We start from the raw sequence: 16885 nt of genomic DNA, 5'->3' as shown, positions 1-16885 counted from the left end.
GCCCTGAGCTGTTGCCAGGTCCCGACCATCCCTCCCTCAGCAGCCACCTCACCCTGGAACCCCCTTCATCAGGAGCAAAGTGATGGCTTTCTCATGTCTCCCACGGAGGGATGTGCTTAGCCCCCCCCCCACACACGTTCAGAAACAGACTGCCGAAGGCAGGAGGGGCCCCTCTGCAGACAAACACACCCCTTCTCACCCTGCCCTGGTCTTCTGAAGGGGGAGGCCAGGCTATGGAACGAGCCCCAGGATGTGAGATGCAACAGGGGCCTCAGACTATGTCCCAGTTCAGTCCTGCCGTGTGCAGATGAGGAACCGTGGGCCAACGAGCTGATTAGGACCACCTGTAGCCGTGTGACCTGTGCCTGACACCCTGGAACTGAAACCCAGGCTTCGGGCCCTTCCCATCCATGTGGGGGTCGGGAGACGAAAGCCTCCGATCTGGGGGTGTGGGCAGGCAGCAGACGCTGTTGGCTGCTTGGCTGGACGGAAATAAGGCTTTGCACAGCAATCCTGCCCCAAAGGGGCTGAAAAGAACCCCAAAGGGACAAACTCCAAGGGGAATGACGAAAAGAGCGGGGAGTGTACCCAGGGCCTCACCCCTTTCTGCTCAGGGACCCCAACAGCCCCTGCAGGGCACCTCGCGCCAGGATACACCTGAGGGAACATCTAGGAATATTCTCAGTGGAGACACTCGAAACTCTGCAGAGAAAACGGAAGAGCCTTCCTTTTAGTCGTCTAGGTTCTTATCGCACGTTTCCCAAACTGTCCCTGAGGAGAGAGTCTCTCGGTGTTGACACTATGTAAACGAGGGCCTGCAAAGGGCAGAGGGAGACCTAAGCTTCTTTACTGAGGTTTTATATAAGGAGAAAGTTTGATTAAAACATTTCCTTTCCATCTGCAGTGCACCTGTCAGGAGGCTGGGAAACGCATTTAGTGAAGAGTCAACCGTGATTTTCATTGCACGAGGAGGAAAATGAGCCCTGAATTCTGTTACTGGTAATCAGGGAACGGATTGTTGTTCTTACACTGGGTTTCTAGGCAACATTTCTTTCTTACTGCATCCTATAGTATAAAAATTGTGAGACACTTGGATCCAGAAGAGGGAGTATTCATCGAATTCATTCATGTGTCTTTGTCCTCTTCTTTCTCTGGGCTCTATTGAGGGAGGAATGTCAACTCCATCTGGGGCTGATACTCAGCTTGTCCACAAAATGAGTGACACACACACGGGATCCTTCTATCTGGCTTATGAACATACGATAGATCCACAGTCCTTCTGATTCCTAGGTGCATACCAGCAGAGCTTTAAAACATCTCCCGTTACCCACACCCCAGCCCAGAATGTTGAAATCAAAATCTCAAGGGATTGGGTGACGGCATTCACGTGACTTCAAAGCTCAGTCAGTGTTTCTTTCACGACAGCGTGATTTAGAACTATTAGCTAAGCTACTCTGTTTCAGACCACGGTGTTCTTGTCCTCATCTCTGCCACCATGACCATACCGGCCCTAAAGATTTTGGTCTTCCTTCGGACACCCTCCCATGAATCCCCGTTCTCCGCTGGACTTGTATGAGGCACAGATTGTCTCGTGTTCCCCTGGATCTCGCGGGGACTTCACAGAGCTACCCAGAGTTAATTCAGTCAATGCTCGCGAATGTGCTCTGGCCTGAGACTCAACTCAGTTCCTTTCGGTGGATCCTTTTATGAACCAGCTGGGCATGTAGACATGGTAACGGCAGTGAAAAGGGAAGACAGGTGGATGCCTGAACACCTCATGTCTGTGCAGGTTGGAAACCTGGCCTCTGCATCTGTGTTTGGCCAGTGTCCCTGTAGAGTGCCATGACTGTCCTCCACCTGATGCCAGCTCTCTTGAGGTCCCAAGGTGTGGGTGGACACTGAGTCCTGGAAACCCCACAGACATTAGCACAGGCCTGCTCACCTGGGGCCGAGGACAAACCTGACCCCAGGCAGGCCGTGTGGCAGTCCCAGAGGTGACCCATGTTGTCGTGGAGTTTTTGTCGGGGTGCTCTTTCTCCTCAGTTTTAACACTTCTTATTCACATGGAGAAGCTGAGGGGTAAGTGTCGTCCTAGTTCGGGATCCTGGAAACACCCCGGAGGAGAAGCCATGTGCAAGACACATTAAGACGATGTTCCTGATGGGGCTAGACTAGGTGGTTCAGTCGGTTAAGCGTCTGACTCTTGGTTTTGGCGCAGGTCACCAGCCCACAGTTTGAGGGTTCAAGCCCTGCATCTGGCTCTGTGCTGACAGTTCAGAGCCTGGAGCCTGCTTGGGATTCCCTCCCTCTCCCTCTCTCACTGCCCCTCCCCGACTCGTGCAGTCTCTGTCTCTCTGAAAATAAATGACTTTAAAAGAAAAATTAAGGAGAAAAAAAAAAGACAATGCTCTGGGAGAAAGAGGTCATGGAGCTGGGGAAGCAAGGAAGGAAGTCAAAGAAGCCACGAAAGTGGGTGCCTTGTGCCCAAGTGCCATGTGTTTGGCAACACGTGTAAATGATGCCGGTCTGCTGAGGGGGACCGTGGGGCCAAATTCCCCGCGGCTGTGAGGACATGGGAGAGGGAATCCCAGGACAGCCCCCGTGGGGACACAGCGCAGCTCACATGCCACAGCTGATGGAGATGGGAGGGCCCCCAGGGTGGCCGTCCCAATGGCAAACAGAGGCAGGACCAGACAGAGGCAGGACCAGTCAGAGGCAGGACCAGACAGAGGCAGCGGCAGCTGTGGGAGGGACCAAACGAGGAAGAGAAACAGTTTGTGGTGTGGGAGGAGCTATAATATAACACAGCAACAGGAATCCATACTCCAAGAGCCTCGGACGCCATTACCTCTGTGCCCTAAGCTTGAATGCCACGGAATCTGCACGCGAGTCTGCCCTCGCCGAACTGCACTTTTCTCTTCATCATCTTCTGTTTCATCACACCCAGGGCATTAACGTGGCCAAAGACTTGACCTGCACACTGGTTGGTCACCGAGCCCTCAGCAGCGTCACCCTCCAGCTTGGGAGGGTTCTTCACACCCATGGAAGCTTCCAAACCCTGCTCTGAAAATAAAAGCACCTCAACAGGATGCACTGTTAGTCATGATCTTCCTGTGACTAAATCCTCTACCTACGCTGACATCGAATAAGGATCCGATGGGCAGGACGACAAAGGCCATCGAGAAGTTCACGTGTATGGGGCGCCGAGGGACATGCTTTGATTACCCCCTGTGTTGTTGACCTCTCTCACGCTACCCTGTAAGGATAAGAGCGCAGGGAGGGCAACATGCCCCCAGCGCCAAAAGTGAAATTGAGAAAAGCAGAATTGGTCAAAACACACAGTTCTGACAAGAAGAGACAAAGGCCAGGAGATGGTGCTTGGAAGAGGCTGTCCTATTCAAGGGAGGAGTCAAAGTTGAAGGCAAGCCTTTTGAAAGTCACCGGGGAAACCAAAGCTGGGGAATTACAGAACATGCCCCAATATTTGATATATTTCATATATGTATACTATGCAGAGCATACACACCGAATACACGTAATGTGTGTGACATAAGACGTAAATATGTGTGTCTATAAGCACATTCTTATCTAATTGAGTAAATGGGCAGTTAAGGGTTGGGGGACATCGAGCATAAAGTTCTAAACACTCTTCAGTCAGTTGCAAGTGGAAAATATATACAAATTTGAGAAGGATGAGAAGAGTTGTGGCAAGAAACAGGTGACCTTTTAAGCACCAGGGAAGAATTACAGGCTGAGAATCAAACAGAGTAAAACCACCTGCCCCAGAGTGATAGTTTGTCTTCCTCCAAATTCATCTGTGGAAACCCAATTCCCAACGTGATGGTGGGTGGGGTGGGCCTATAGGAGGCAAATCCCCCCATGAAAGGGCTCTGTGCCCTATGAAAGTGACCCCACAGAGCTCCCTCACCCCTCCACCCTGTGAGGACAGAGCAAGAAGGCGACCACACATCACCAGGAAGGAGGTACCACCAGGCGCCCAATGTGCCACTGTTCGATTTTGGTTCTACTCAGCCTCCAGAACGGGAGACACAAATCTCTGCTCTGACTACATCACCCGGTCTATGGCAGTTTTGTTATCACAGCCTGAATGGACTAAGAAACCCTCCTTGGACAAAAGTCTGGCATGGAGCCCCGTTTCCTGCTGAGGCCTGTGGGGAAGGTGAGCCACAGAGAGGGACTGAGCCAGCAGGAGAGTCTGGGCCGGGACCACGGGAGTCAGGGAGAAGTGGCAGAGAGGCAAGAGGGAGAAGACAGTAAGAATCTCCCGTCCTAAGCCACCTGTCAGGGCTGTGCTTCCCTGAACTCCCACTGAGGCATCCTCTGGAGCATCTCCGCGGGGCGACAGGGCTGCGCCCTCATCACCTCACTTGGGAACTGTGTCTCCTCTTTTCTCAGATGAAGTCGGCACCTGAAGGAGGAGACCCAGGCTCCAGGAGGGGACACCAAGGGTGGGAGGGGAAAGACGACACAACCCAGGGGAACGCTGAAACGCTCGGTCTTCATGAAATGTGAGCTGACACGGATCCTGATGACAACGAAGCTGGGGACGTGCTCGTGGAGATGAGGCGGGACAAGAGAAACTAGATGAAGTATTGGAGAACGGAGTGTGCACTTTAGGAAACTGGCCCCTTATAGTTGCAGAGAAGGGAAACTAGGCAAATGCATGGGAAACTATCGTGGGGCCAGTATTTCCACTGTTACTGTGAGCGCCTAACAGGGAATATTGGCTGCCTGATGGGTGTTGAAGGAGAGCAAACACTGGCCCACAAGCCTTGCTGAGAGAGTCCGGAAAGATGGGGTCCAGCAAAAGCAGAGCCAGTTAAGAACAGCTCTAGCACACGTGAAACAATGCCACGGAACCATTTTCCAAGTGTTCAGACGCCACAAAGACACAAGAATTACGCATTACAGGTTCATCGATGTTCTCAAGCCATTATGCTCACTCTGGCCCCTGGAAATTATGTAGCTTCATGCTCCCAGCATTGATGGGATGGAGATCCCATTTTCAATGGTTTCAGATGAAGGGACCGAGGGGGACATACATGAGATGATGAATAACTTGGCCAGTAAACAGCCAGGAGGCTGAAACCATGGCGCCTGGGCAGACAGAGCTGATCCTCAGCCCTAAGCTCTTTGGAACTGGAGCATTGTGAGTTTGGAGCTGGGCAAAGCAAGCCTGCAAGAGGCCCCATTGCTGCCCCCGCCCACAACCCTGTGACTAGAGCCTCCTACTCCCCCCCATACCTCTCACCTTGGAAGAGCGGCCATTGGCTCCCAGAAACCATCGTGGCTGCCAGTCTCCTGATGGTGGGGGAGGGGCGGAGCCTGGCTCTGCGGTCACCACAAGCCAACTGCTGGTCCGGCTGCCCTGGCACAGAATTGGCCACCTGGGTATCTGACTGTGGCGGTGCTTGTGAAGCTTGCACCTCCGGCCTTGGGAAAGTCAAGTTTCCACTCGATGGCCCTTGGGGTCCGGGCACCTGCATCGGGGCTGAAGCAAGAAGACACTTCAATGGACAAACCCCAGTTTTCTTAACTCAGCACTGCCAGAACTTCCATTTGTGATGTCCTCCCACCTCCTCCCCCACCGTCTGTGAGACCAGCCAGTGAGCAGGTACAAAGGCAGACATCATGGATACGAAGGCGATGTCACCGTTGTGTCTATGCCTGGGCATGCTGAGATGGCAAGTGTCCAGGACGCAAAGTCCCTGAAGGGAACGTCACCCCCTGGAGTCCAGACGGCTTTGCATGGGAGGCGGGCTCATGCCTATTATTCTGTAGTAGTACCCTTCGTCCTACAGCCTAGAGAGAAGGTTCTAGAGAGGCCTCAGGGCAGAACGAGAAAGAATGGCTGATATGGGCCCCAAAAGAAAAAAGAAGAGGGGGAGAATTTGGCCTCAAGGCCTCAGATGCCTGTTTCTCCCTGGCTGGTCCCAGTGCAGGGAGGCTGGGGCAGGGCAGCCCTCCTGGGGCGCCCCCTGCGGCAATCACAGCCCACACACACTGTTCCCACGTTCCCACCAGAACCTGCACCGGGGACGGGCTGTGCATAATGGAGACGCTGCCTTCATTCATCTCCGCCCATCCTCATAGCTTCTCATGGCCCAGGCTTAATGCAAGGCCATGTCACACACATCACCCTCCTGAGACGCGTCTTAACCTGTCCCATCCCTGCCCCCGTGGAAACCCAGACCTGGCTGTCAGTGTCTCTGACACAGAGCTCTGCAGGGTTACCAGGGTGCCAGGCAGCCAAGTGAAGAGCCACCATGGGACCCCTAGTGAGAACAGAAATCGTCTGGAACCTCTCAGCCCTGATTGCTTTTCATGGAGCATCTCCTGGAGACCTTGAGCTCCTGGAGGGGCTGGATGAGCCCTGGCTCTGCTCACACCACAAAGGGCACTGACAGGGTAGGAGCTGGCAGTCCTGCAGGGTCACAGGGGTCGTTGGGCGTGTCTAGCAACTGTTCTCTTTGCATTTACAACTGTTTCAGATCATTTGGGTAGAACTGGGTGCTCTGGTACACAGGGAGGCGGGCGCCCCAGGAGAAACAACTAGCAGCTCAGCAACGATTTAACAGATGCAGCCAATGTGGAGCTGACCACAAACCTGCGTGGAAAGCCATGGAGTTTGTAGGAAGCCACACAAGAAATACAATTGGCAGCAGAATTGCACAAGTAGCAGAGGTCTCCTTTTGGAACAAAACAAAATCAGGAAAAAACAAAGGAGGACTGTCACCCAGCTGTCTCCGGGTAAGATAGCGGTGGCTGAGATTCGGAACCCTTTTTTCCCTTTTCTCCATTTCTCCTCTCGAGCCTCACTTGGTACCAACAGCCTGCATGTTGGACGGGGCCGGGGGACAGAGGGCAGCCTGGGACAAGGAAGGAAAGGGCTCTGAGCCACAGGATGCCTTTTAAAGAGTGAATCCGAGAGCAGAGTTCAAACCGGTACGAGCCTACAGGGCCTGTTGGCAGGGATGCAACTCTCAGCCGATTCAGGTTGTTGAAGACACAGAGGACAGGCTTCCTGGGGCCCCAGCAGGAACTTCGTGCCCCTCACAAGAACAGGACTCACCATCTACATCCACGCCCAAGAAGACTTCCTGTTTATCAAAGGTGACTGAGGCACTCCTATAAGGCCTAAAGGTGTCTGACAGGTCATGGCCAACAGAAGGAGTCAAATTACATTCCCCCACTGAGTCCTGTGGGACTTCACCCTCTGGGGCCACTGGCAGCTCCCTGCAGAGCCTGGTGTTGCTGGGAGGACGAGACATGCAGAAAGAAGGTTTAGTCAACATGCAGTGCCAGCTAGTTTTGAGGGCAGGGCGGAGGGACTGGTCAGAGAACACAAGCGGGATCCCCACAAAGGGAAATGAAGCAGTCTGCCTGCAGCTGGGGCCACAGTGTGGGTGCACCCGGGATAGGTGCGGGGGGGGGGGGTGGCGGGGACAGGCAGGTGTTCAGGGCATGGCCAGAGCGCCAGCTTATGGGGCAGGAGTGGGAACCACCCCAGGGCACAACAGTCATGACTCACAGCACACCAGAGGACGATAAAGCAGCATCAACACTTTGGCATACACTGTGTGGAGATAGTTGTCAGCAATAGTTGTCTGGAGTCTTCCTTATATGTGTTCTTATGCATTTAATGATTGTGTGGATGTGAATCTCTATTGTGTTTATTGAGTTTAATTTTATTTTGTTTTTAAATTTCATTTTCTAAATGCTCATGGTTGGTATGGAGAAATACACTAGATTATCACACGAATGCTACCGAGGGATACTTTGGGTTCCTTAGACGGCATTGTTAAAGTGTACCATGTGGGGTATGGGTGGCCCAGTTAGTTAAGCATCTGACTCTCTGGACTTTGGCTCAGGCCATGATCCTACGGCCAGTGATTCAAGCCCACACATCGGGTGCTGTGCTGACAGTGTGGAACCTGCTTGGGATTGTCTTGCTCTCCCTCTCTCTCTACCCCTTCCCTGCTCAATCTCAGAATAAATAAATAAACATTAAAAAAGTAAATAAGGCGTACAATTCAATGCACAGCAAAATCAAACTCTAGCTACCATCAAGACACGGCATTTCTTCCAGCTCACAACTTCCCTTGTGGCCCTTTGCAGTCCATCACTGTCTCTGCCTCAGCCCCAGGCAACCGCTGACCCTACAGGTGGGTTTGCATTTTTTAACAACTCTAGGTAGGTGGAACGCTTTGGTGCCTACATTCCTTGGTGCAGCATAAGGATTCTGAAATCCATCCATATTACTGTGCGTATCGCCAGTTCATGCTTTTTTATCACTAAGTAGTATTCCTCTGGATGGCTACATCCTGTCGATTTATACAGTCACCTACTAGTGACCTCTGTGTGGTCTCCAGGGTTTAGCCACTGTGAAGAAAGCGATGGGGACTTTTCATGTACAGATCGGTGTGTGGACATATTGTGTAAATACTTAGAAGTGAAATGGCTGTTCGTGTGAGTGGTCAGTGTTTAACTATGGTTCAGCCTCTCTACAGGACTGGACCAGTTTTCATTCCCACAAGTGTTGGAAACTTCTAGTGACTTCACATCCTCACCACATACATTTCCGGTCTTCTTCATTTCAGCCCATGGCGATGGACGTGTAATGCTAACTCACGGTAGCATTAACTTGTGTTCCTCCTGATGACTGAGTGTGTTCTGGAAAACTGACCTCCGTGCTTTGGAGCCAAAATATACCACAAAGACAGAGTCTGAGATAAGGAGGAACACTAACAGCTTTCTTGCTTTCCCAGGCAAAGAGGACGACAGCAGGCTAAGGCCTTCAAAAACTGCCAGCTCCTGCCCCCTGGAGGAAAGGGTTGGGGGTCTTATCGGGAAAATCAAGGTGTGGCCAGTGGTGACAGCAACTGTGTACATGCTGCTACACTCCTTCCTCATGTCCTGGGGTGTACCTGCTTCCTGATACACAAGGCTAAGAAGGGAGGAGGGGAGCTTTGCGGAAGACAAGAAAAGGTTAGTTTAAAATCGAACCCTGCGAAAACATCAGTGAAGCCATTTTGGTTTTTCTTCAACTTTATGCCTTTAAGTGGTTTCAAGCAGAGCATCTTTTCAAGTGCTTTGTGGCCATTTGTATATCGTGTTTTGTGAGGTATTTCTTCTTGGAGACTTTTGACCAGGAGCGCCTGGGTGGCTCAGCTGGTTAAGTGTCCGACTGGTGATTTTGGTTCTGGTCATGCTCCCACAGTTCCTGAGATCGAGCCCCACTTCAGGGTTTGTGCTCACTGTGTGGAGCCTGCTTGGGATTCTGTCTCCCTCTCTCTCTGACCCTTGCCTGCTTGCTCTCTATAGCCCTCTCAGAATAGATAACAATAAACTTAAAAGACTCTTGACCAATTCTCTTCTTGCACTGTCTTATCACACAAAATACGTGTCAGAACAGTACACTGAACACTACACAGCATTACCTTGAGAAATTAATGAACTAAACACATGGAGAGGTAAAATTTGCTGTGGATTGGAAGACCTCAATATGGTTTACATGTCAATTCTTCCCAAATTGATCTACAGATCTGATACAAGGCCAATCAAAATTCCAGCAGACATGCTAGGACACATTTCTAAGCTGATCCAACACTTCATATGGAAATGGAAAGGATCTTGAATTATCACCGTGATTTTAAAAAGAAGAAGAATGGTGGATGACTCAAGTGCCTGTTCCAGAATGGCCATACACGTCTTTTACGCAATTTCGGAGTGATGTATCCTATTATTATTCAGTTGTAAGAGTTTCTGTACGTTCTCACTGAAGCTTGGAAGTTGCTCTACTCCCTTTGTACGTGAATTCCTTGTTCTAAAATTTGGCCAATATTTATATTAGTTTTTATGTGGCGAGAGAATACGGAAGACCAGAAAGCATTTAACTTACCAGAGAGGAAGACAGATCATCACTGGTCATTATGGAGAGGATGACCCTATGAGATTTAGTGAAGTTGCCTCTGTTTCCCCAGCTGGCCAAGACACCGTGGGTAGTAGCTACAGATGCCAGCCGTTTCCTCTGGAGACCTTGGCAGTGTTGACTGGTTGGAGCACCATGGACCCCGGGTGTCAGTTGTGTCCTAAAAGGCTGAAATCTGGCTGAGGCTCCAGGGCTGTTGGGCCAAGGCAGGTCACCCAGCTGTTGGAAAACACACAGGCAGACCAGGACAATCACCGAGGTCATCGCCAGGGAGCTTTGGCCATTTCCTCCAAGGAACCCACCACCACTACACTTCTCATGACTTCCTGTTTACCAGACTGAGATCCCCAGGACAGTTGGGAGAATGTGTTATTCACCACTGTATTCGGGGTTCCTAGCACCGAGCCAAGCACTGAGGAGGCCCTCAGGGACTTCCTTTCACTGATCAAATACAAGTTGCTGCCAATCTCTGACCATCTCAACTCCATTCCAGTCACAAATGTCCACTCAGGGGTCCCCTGCTTTCTCCCAAGAGGTAGCGAATCCCCTCCCTCAGAGAGGAACCTGCCCTACCCTCTCCATGTCCCAGGACACTGCCCTGTGGTGAGCTCTGATGAAGACGGGGTTCTCCTCAGGGATTCCTCTCAATGGCTCACTCTGTCATTGGGAAGAGATGTCCTGGGCCTGGCCCCCCACTCCAATCCTCTGCTCTGTCACAACAGAACACCCCAGTTCAGGAGAGCTACCACATTGTGTTTGCATCGTTCTCCCAGTGCTCTGTCCTCCTCGGGAAATCGTATTGATTTCCAAGTTCTGAACACAGCCTCAGGAAAATGAAGCACTCAACCAATAGTCAAGAAAATCACTGGTCAACAGATATTATGTGTAAAGCCTTCCACATTCCTGACCAGAAATTCAGAAGAATATTATTACCATTATGACTTCAGATGCAAGGGTCCCCTGCCCTGGCCCCTCCTCGCCTTAGGGCAAAACGATTTGTGGTAAGAACGGACATCTCCAAATCTGATCCAAACGCCATTGATCCCTCCAAACCCACACTTCCTTGGAGGCCATCCACTGTCAGGGAAGCTCCAACGTCGAAGCTCGGGGACTGGGGCAGAGCCTCATGGTCACACCATTCTACCCTTAGCAACGGTGCTTCCCGGCAGTGCAAACCAACCCCCGTCCGTCCTGTGGGGCTCCCTGGCAGATGCACCGTTCACTGTGGAGTGCGTTACACCCCCAGTCCTCACTGCTCACCTCAGGCTGCTCCTTGCAGGGTTGGATGCTATTGAACACATTCCTCAGTTTCTCCAGATTGTTCTGAGCTCAACTTGCCCGTATTCTCAGGTCCTTGGGCAACCACCGTTCCACCATTACCTTTGTCCTTCTCCGGGTTATTCTCATGCTCCACACCTGCTGGTTTTCTGTCTTCCATAGACCCCTCGGTCCTCTGTTTCCAGTGTAGGCTCAGCCGGGCTCCTGCAGGAGACACACAGACAAGGGACCAAGTCAGGTCTCAGCCCCAGTCCCCAGGACACGTTTAACAGGCACCTCAGTCCCTCGTGCTCTCAGAGAGACTGAGCGGCAAGGGACTTTGGAGAAGTTGAATAACAACCTTATGTTACAGATGAGGAAACTGAGGCCCAGAGAGATGAGGAGATTTTCCCAAACTCCCTCATCGCTTGATGGGAGCAGACACACCAAGAGGTGTCTTGGCCGCAAGCTTCCCTTGGACTCTCCTATCACACCCTCCAGGAACCCACATCTGAATTTCAGAGGACACTGATCAAACATCAGTACCCCCTCCCCTGTCCCCCGTTAAAACAAAAATGTCGCAAGGACCTTTCCTGGGACACTTCCTTGTCACACTTCTACAGTCCTGTTGTTTATATTCATTTGATTTTCAAGCCTGCCTCACACAATGGGCCCAAGGAACTCAACAATTAAGTAAAATTCATCACAGCAGAAATTAAAATGTATTGATGTGGTTATGTATAAGACACTGATCTCCTGGGCTGGGAAATCATCTTCCTAACAGCGGGCACTCTGTCTGCCTTGTTCATCCCGTCTCCACAGCGCCTCCATTAAGAGCCTGCCAGGGAAAACGTTCAGTAAATACTTGTCAAGCAGATAAATAACAGTTATCAGGAACAACTGCCTTTTACCGATCTCTAGTCCCAACCACATTTCCAAACAAACCCTATCCCGGATCTGTGCCAAAGCAATAGAAGTACAGAATTAAAAAAACAGTCCAGGATTCCAAAACCAGCTTTACCACACGTCACATACACTTTGACGGATGATGTAATTATCTCTTTGAGCACCTTTTCCTCGTGTAAAATAGAGAACGTATACTGTAAATAGTTAGAAGGCAGCATGAACCACGGGGGTGTTGGATGTGAAATGTGACATCATGCAGCAGACAGGGCTCCAGTCCTTGGGCACCAGCTGTGGGGCTGAAGATCACCTACATCAGAGTCACTGTGGTGCTTGTTCAAATCCCATGGGGATAAGAAGCTGCATCTCAGACAAAAATTCCAAGGAGATTCCCAGGTAAGGAAGAAGCCCATTAGTAAACAATGAGCATAGGATGCAGACCCTGAAAGCCCCAGTGCTCACCAGACTGACTCAGCTTTGAGCAGATCAAGTCCCTCATTCAAGATGGCTTTCAATGGGAAATGGGGACATTTCTGGGAAGTGGGTCCCGCTTCCGTGATCTGGGCTTTTAGCACCTCCACTGCCCTATAGTTTCCTCCTCTGTTCCATTCGCTGGGGGATGTCAGCCCTCATGGGGTCATTTCTTTATGAAGACCTCTGTCCTTTTATTCTCTTCCTGGAGTAGGAGACGGCAGAGATCAGTTCTGGGACCCCACAGATCTAGGCTTCCACCTAAGCCACCTGGGTAAGTGGAAACAATCATGACAGATGGAAATCAGATCAGGGAAGAGGACCCCAGAGGAGGGAGATGGTGAGGGTGGCCTCTCATGGGAGAGACAACCACAACAAGGTCACTGTCAGACCTGTTCAGGTGGGGGCAACATACTCATCAATTCTGTGAGCAGAGAAGCAGCCTCGTCATCCAGACTTCTGATCTGCGGGACTGGGAGATAACAAATGTTTGTTGTCAGAAACCACTGTTTTATCATTTGGTAATATGCAGCAATGGGGAAGTTCAGATGCTTATTTCTAATCCGCTGAGCTTTGTAATGTTTTCAAACGTGTGTGCTAATCTCTATAAAGAAAAAAGCATGAAAAAACCACAGTAGCAATCTGTTCCTCACTTTCACATGACTGCTCCCAAGCCCTTGTAACATTAGGGACACTGTGAAGGGCATTTCAAGTGCTGGAGAAATGTCTCTTTAATGTTGCCAAACAAACTCTTTAACGTTGCCAAAGAAACATGGTAGAACACTTAATTCCACATAACATTATTTGTAAATCTATCAACTTTCTCCATCTTCTATGGAAGAGTTTTTTTCTAGCTTCTTGTTCTCTTGAGCTACCCGATAAGGTTTTATAGCAAGAACCACTTACCCGCACAGGCAAATCAATTCAAGGAGAGCAATGTAACAGCCACTGTATTATGTTCCCCCCAAGTCTTTTCAATGCAACCTCTCCTCTTCTTTTGACTAGAAAGAAAGAAAAGATCTATTTTGTAAAGTCCTATTTTAATGAAAATGCAAACTTAAATGTCTCTGTTTTCCAATTTTTCTTTTGCTCAAGCTCAATCATGGAGGCCTAATTCCTCAGGTTGAGTTCACACTTGGCTCCAACCTGGGCCCTCTGTCAACAGAAGTCAGGGAATCACAATCTCACACCTCTTTGGTGAACCAGGCTCTCACCCTCAAAACCCAGAAGAATTTGTGAAGCCAAAAGACAGGAGCTCTCACGAAGTAAGAGTGATATATGTGCACTGGTCTTGGCTCAGATTATCTGAGAAAAAAGAGCAGTCATAAAACAGGAACTTTTTTATTCTCTTTGCTCTTTGAAGGAGAGCAAAAAGAAAATCATTCTCTTTGCTCTTTGAAGGAGAGCAAAGAGAAAATCATGTTGATTTCTGCTTTTCTGGGATGTCAGGTAAGTGAGACCAGTGACTGTAAACTTATTTGAGGAAATCTCTGAATAGGGGTTACTTGTTGGCAAAAAAATGGTAGGTACAAATGCTATCCAGTATCAGCAAGAGAGAGGAACAAAACAATACTTGAAAATATAGAGAATATGAATTCATAAATCTTCTGTGCAAGGCACTAGGACAGGAATTAGAAAAATTAGGTATGTACAAATATATTTGTAAATTTTTTTTAATGTTTATTCATTTTTGAGAGACAGAGAGACAGAGTGTAAGCAGGGGAGGGGCAGAGACAGAGGGAGAAACAGAACCGGAAGCAGGTTCCAGGCTTCGAGCTGTCAGCACAGACCCCAGTGCGGGGCTCGAACCCACGAAGCACAGGATCATGACCTGGACTGATGTCAGACGCTAAAACGACTGAGCCACCCAGGTGCCCCTGTAAATGTATTTCTAAACTGAGCAATTCCATTCACAGAAATACATACTGGAAAAATATACAAGGTAGCATGAAGATGATAGAGGTAGAGACAGAGATCTAGAGATAGAGATGTCCTCCGCAGCATTGTTGTAAGAGCAATCACGGGAACCAACTACATCTCCATCAACTGCAGAACAGTTATTGATGATGCTGTATCCGAACCTGAAATGGTCTGCACTTGTCCAAAAGCGCTAGGCAGATGATAAAGCTGCTGACGGCAGAGGACGGAGCAGAGCTAATACGTGCTGAGTATTTACTCCCTGCCAGGCACTGGGCTCAGTGCTTCACCTGCACCTCTCCTGTAACACCGGGGACGACTTGTGTAGGAGAAACCCAATTGGCCCCATTTTGAAATGAGACACTGAGCCACAGAAAGGAAAATTCAAGACACCCAGGCAAAGTCACACTGTAACTCAGCCAGGCTCGCACCTACAGCTTGTGAGCCCAGAGTGCTCTCTTTACTGACCTCTAGGTTAGGGATTTCCAGGGAGAATGAACAAGTCCAGCCTCTGATGCCCTGAATGGCCCTGCTGACATCTCGGCCTGGCTGTTTTGTTCTCACGCTGGGAATAAACAGTCTCAGATACAGGATCTCAACCTCAAAGAGACTCTGAACCCTGAGACAATGAGACACAACAAGACTACCTGATCATTCCAAGCAGGCCCCACAAACACCAAGTCACCGTGCAAACTACAACGCCCCAAACACCCTCCTCTTTTCGTAAGGAAATGACTGCTGACTCTCACCGCAGTCAAGAAGGGCCCGTGCAGACTACCAGTGTTCAAGGTAGAGCAGACCCTGCTTCCTTCCAGCCTCCCCGCCATCAACCAACCACAGCCCTAATCCTGTCATGTGTGGTTCTTTCTACCACTCTCTTACTGAGACCATGGGGTGTGATCTTTCCGGCTGCAATGATTATAATCCCCCACTTGTTTCTTGGGATGTACGTTCCTGCTGATTTGGCTGAAGGGAAATCCGAAATTTCTCCTAAGGTTACGTTTCTCCTAAGATTATGCCAGGGGAGACAGGGAACAATTTTTCACTCGTGGTGTGGCAGATTTCCCCAAGGTCGATGTACCTCCTCAAGGTAAGAGTGCTCACTGTACTTGATATTCTCTTAATCTCTGCTCCTTTCCTAATATGGGAAATTAACATTTGCTAAGGGATAGAGAGTTACGATCTATGGGCTTTCTCCTGTGTGGGATTTAATGAGAGCTGTCATCATCCTGAACTTGTAGGGAACTGAGGACAAGGACCACAGGGTGGCAGGGAAAGGTGGCTCTGGGCTTTGGGAGTCACAAATGGGCACACGCAAAAAGAACAATACGTGATTTTGGAAGACGTGTCAGCAAGAAACGTGGCCATAAAGGCCACTACGTATTTCATCCATGATCCACCAGTCACTTTGCTCACAGATTATCCCTGTCTATCTTGGCCATGATGAGTGCTTTAAGAACAGTCAGAGAATTGCATCAGACACATCCATCTGAAAAGGACACACATAAAATACTGCATTGCCAAATCAGACCCACCAAACCCACAAATCTTCTCTGGTATCAAGTTTGATGTACATTTTCAAGGATAAAATTAACTGTGTGAGGCACGAGCAAAGCAACAAGAAATCTCGGACAACCAACACTAACTGCAAGAAACTTCTTCCCACCTTAGGGCGTGTTCTGGCCCCGAGTTAACATACGTGCTCTCTAAGTGCTGCATGAAGTCGTCACTTGTACCCAATGAATCTGGTTGAAGTCGATGAACCTGGTAGAAGTCATCTGCTAGGCTGATACTCACATAACTGATGCGACAGTTTCCAGGAAACTAAGCTACATAAATCCACGGGCATATGTTTGAGTCCCTACAGGGTTCTGCTCACACGAGATCCCTCCCACTTACAGGCATGTCGTAGGTAAGGACTCTCCCTACACTAACTACCATGAGTGTGTTTGCCAAGAGGTTCCTCACTCGACGTTTATGCGGAAAGTTGACCGGGGTACCTTTCTTTCTTTCCAGGCCAGGGTCACTGAAGGAACTGAGCAACTGCAAGGAACCCAGTTCCTGTTCTTCGGTCCAAATTGTCTGGGGGGAGTTTTTAGGCTGAGCTTATAAATCAGCAGGAATCCAATTTTCTTCCTCCGAGAAGAGATACAATGGTTTCTCCCAGCATCGCTCTTTGGGCAGTGCAAGTTTGCAGAGAGAGAGAGAGAGAGAGAGAGAGAGGGAGAGGTATCGCCAGGCATGTTATTTTAGCAATGCCATGGTCCTCCCACATTGTCCATCACACTCACAACAACGCCTGGTTTAAGCATCCTCTCTCCATTTCCCTTTATTACCTGCTTGACCTACATCCTGCCCCCAGTGAGGGAGCCAGCTCAGAGGGTC

At 49.7% G+C, this 16885-nt stretch overlaps 2 protein-coding genes across 9 annotated transcripts in view; one reads left to right on the top strand and one right to left on the bottom strand.

Annotated features, from left to right (window-relative positions):
- Positions 1-16885, top strand: part of LOC111561809 (neuroblastoma breakpoint family member 6-like) — a 129029-nt gene that overhangs the window by 72440 nt on the left and 39704 nt on the right. The window lies entirely within an intron of this gene.
- The window catches only part of LOC101095725 (neuroblastoma breakpoint family member 6-like), a 74395-nt gene that overhangs the window by 54824 nt on the left and 2686 nt on the right, over positions 1-16885 (bottom strand). For 3 of the 7 annotated variants that reach the window (XM_045033391.1, XM_045033389.1, XM_045033382.1), the window contains exons 2-3: positions 13490-13584; positions 12999-13055 (exon numbers count right to left, since the gene is read on the bottom strand). The gene's annotated coding sequence lies outside the window, so the exon portion shown is untranslated. Of the gene's footprint in view, positions 1-12574; positions 12789-12998; positions 13056-13489; positions 13585-14968; positions 15120-16500; positions 16675-16885 lie in introns of all 7 variants that reach the window. The other 4 variants (XM_045033383.1, XM_045033384.1, XM_045033385.1 and 1 more) reach the window with 4 other exon arrangements.

The sequence above is a fragment of the Felis catus genome, chromosome C1 (assembly GCF_018350175.1).
Source record: "Felis catus isolate Fca126 chromosome C1, F.catus_Fca126_mat1.0, whole genome shotgun sequence".
In the NCBI taxonomy this organism is placed as follows: Eukaryota; Metazoa; Chordata; class Mammalia; order Carnivora; family Felidae; genus Felis; species Felis catus.
This window is presented reverse-complemented; position numbering and strand designations above follow the sequence as displayed.